Raw genomic sequence first — 3,337 nt, 5'->3', positions numbered from 1 at the left:
TCTCTGGAGGACACAGCAGCAAGGGGCCAATTTAGAACCAAGAACAAAATCTGCCAACACTTAGATCTTTTTTGTTGTTGTTGTTAGTTTTTTTAAATTAAATCATAGCTGTGTACATTAATGCGATCATGGGGTACAATGTGTTGGTTTTATATACAATTTGAAATCTTTTCATCGAACTGGTTAACAGCCTTCATGGCATTTTCTTAGTTATTGTGTTAAGACTTTGTATTCTACATTTAGTGCCAACACTTCAATCTTAGAAATTTTCTTTCTCCAGAAATATGAGAAATACATTTCTGCTCCTTATAAATTACCCAATTTTAGGTATTGTGATATAGTATCATAAACTAGGCTGAGACTGGTACGGTTGCTCTGGAGAACAACCTAGTAAGTCTTCAGAGGTTAAACACAGAGTGATCGTGTGACTCGGTGATTCTACTTACAGTTACACACCTAAGAGAAATGAAGCATATGTTCACATAAAAACATGTACACAGCCCATCCTGCCACGTGATGTCACAGACCACGAACCAGGAAGATAGCGCTCACCAGACCTCAGATCTGCTGCTACATCCACCCTGGACTCCTCAGCCTCCAAAACTCATAAGCCACACTTTAATGGGTGTAGACAGCACCATTTCCAGTGGGCATTCAACTCCAGCAATGATGAGTGGACAAAGAAGCAAAATATTGCCCATAATTGTTGTTGGGACCAGTGTCAGACTGGCTTCAACTCTAGCCCAGATCTGGCAGAGCACATCCATTCCATACATGTAGATGGTCAGCAAGGAGGGGTATTTGTTTGCTTATGGAAAGGTTGTAAAGTCTATTCCACTCCATCAACCAGTCAGAGTTAGTTACAGAGGCATATGGCCTTTCAAGTGTGTTGTTGGTGGCTGTAACACCAGCTGCTTCTCAGAGAGGGCTAGCTCACCATTACCCACACACTTCAGCCAGCAGAACTCCTTAAAAGTTTCTAGCCAGCCAAAGGCCAAAGAAGAACCTCCTTCTAAAGCTGGGATGAACAAAAGGAGGAAATAAAGAACAAGAGATGACGCTCATTACCACGAACAGTGATTTCTAGGGTGCACAAACCCTGGACGTGATAAGGCAGCGAGCCACGTGCTTTAACCTCTCAGCTCATGTAGACACTGTAGGGAAGCGACGCGGTGTCACTTTTCATAGTGCTGTAATAGCTGAGAGAAAAGAGGACTCTTGAAAGATAGAACTTTTGTTTCATTGGCTGCCTGAAGACATTCTGCCTGATGTGTGGGTGAGTGAAAGTGAAAGACATTAATTAAAAACTAAAGTAGTTCATTTATCAAAGCTACCCAAAGATACTGCCTTGCTTTAAACACAAACATACACAGAACAATTCCCCAGATCAGGTTAAAGAGAATTCCAATAAGAAAAATGTTCAGTTTGTATTTAAGCAAACAGTGAACAATATTTGCAATCAACTAAAAATTCATCTATCGAATTAGGGCTGAAAATTACTATTAAGGAGAGTTGCAGAGTGTCTGGCAGTCCCTTCTCAGGACGAGGGTTTTCTCATAAAGTGCAGTATGTTAATTTACCTATATAATTTGTTAATGGTTTATGCAAAGTCTCTGTTTGAAATTATTTGAATAATCTTTGTACTTTCATTTAACCTGTATGACTCTAATGTTTTTTCTGAGGAAAGCATTTGGGTTTTGGCTTGTTTTTACTTAATGTAAAAAAAATTGTGTTTTTGTTAAAAGTGTCTTCAAACTGAATCCTTTATGCACCAAAGTTGGTTTGAAAAGGAAAATAAAATCACTTTCTTGCTTGGCAAGCAAGAAGCCATATGGATTTTTTTTTTAACTTACAGAAATGGAAATATGTGTAACTTGTTAGTATTCTATCAAATAAATGTTGCATAGAGATAATAGAACATTGCTTGTAAATAATTCAGCAGATTTGTAATATAGTTTTATATTTTGAAAATGTACTGGCTTGGTGCCTGTGGCTCAGGTGGCTAGGGCTCCAGCCACATACACCTAAGGTGGCGGGTTCGAATCCAGCCCAGGCCCGCCAAACAACAATGATGGCTGCAACCAAAAAAAAGACTGGCACTGTGGTGGGCGCCTGTAGTCCCAGCTACTTGGGAGGCTGAGGCAGAAGACTCGCTTGAGTCCAGGAGTTGGAGGTTGCTGTGAGCTGTGATGCCATGGCACTCTACCCAGGGGGACAGCTTGAGGCTCGGTCTCAAAAAATAAAAATAAAAAAAAAAAAAGAAAAAGAAAAAGAAAATGTACTGTAGATAATTTTCTAGAGGCATGAAAGTTAAATGTATATATTATGCTAGAAATAATATTGAAGGACACTGTAATTCACTAGTGCTGCCAGAGGAATTGTTAATAAATCAGCTTCTTTAACAATAAATGTCTTTTACAGACTTAAGGGACTACTGTTAATATCTGTGAGAACAAAACACATTGAACATCCTTCCAGAAAGTCTTTGAGGGAGAACGTATACCATAACAGAATTATGGTACTCATTTCTGACAGTGATCGTGAAATCAATCATTTCCTTACTGTTGGAAGGACATATCATAAAGTATGTGTTTATATGCAGTCAAACTGCAGAAAATACTCCTCAATGAGGAGTTTTCACTTTATTATAGTGATATAAAAACATAATGAAAGTACAAAGATAATTATTTAGTTTTTACACTAAATTTTTTAAAGAAAGAATAGACAAAAATATAAAATTAAACCTTTGTTTCCCAAATGGGAATGGTTCCATGATACATAAATCATTTCTCATTTACTTTAAAAAATTAAAAAATAAAAATTATAGGAGGTTTTATTCATTCAGAATGGGGTAAAGAGCTATGTATATGAAATGAGTCTTATAAAATTAAATGAAGTGCAAATAGAAGCACTACCACTATAAGACATTTTGGAATGGTATGTTTAATAAGGGTATTATCTATATGATCTATAGCAAATGTGATTTATTTTAGAAAGGAAAAGAAAAGCAGTGTGTTTTCTTACAATTTTTTGTTTTCTTTTGCCTAAGCACTTCCATCAATTGCTGTATTCTGTATCTGTGAAGTAGCCTGCATTCTCCTCTGTTCTTTTTAAAATTTGATTTGTTATAAAATTGCCAAATAGAAGTGGTTCAGATATATAGTTTGTAGCTGTATTTTTTTTTTTTTTGAGACAGAGTCTCACTATGTTGCCCTTGGTACAGTGCTGTGGCATCACAGCTCACAGCAACCTCAAACTCTTGGGCTTAAGTACTTCTCTTGCCTTAGCCTCCCAAGTAGCTGGGACTACAGGAGCACACCACAACTCCTGGCTATTT

The 3,337-nt window shown here is 37.2% G+C and overlaps 1 pseudogene; it reads left to right on the top strand.

The window, feature by feature from the left end:
* The first annotated feature begins 612 nt into the window (after window positions 1–612).
* Window positions 613–1,446, top strand: LOC100965415 (annotated as a pseudogene).
* Window positions 1,447–3,337: the final 1,891 nt, after the last annotated feature.

The sequence above is a fragment of the Otolemur garnettii genome, unplaced genomic scaffold, assembly GCF_000181295.1.
Source record: "Otolemur garnettii isolate 467f Iridium unplaced genomic scaffold, OtoGar3 scaffold00078, whole genome shotgun sequence".
Lineage (NCBI taxonomy): Eukaryota > Metazoa > Chordata > Mammalia > Primates > Galagidae > Otolemur > Otolemur garnettii.
The sequence above is the reverse complement of the archived record's forward strand: the minus strand, read 5'-3'. Positions and strand labels throughout refer to the sequence as shown.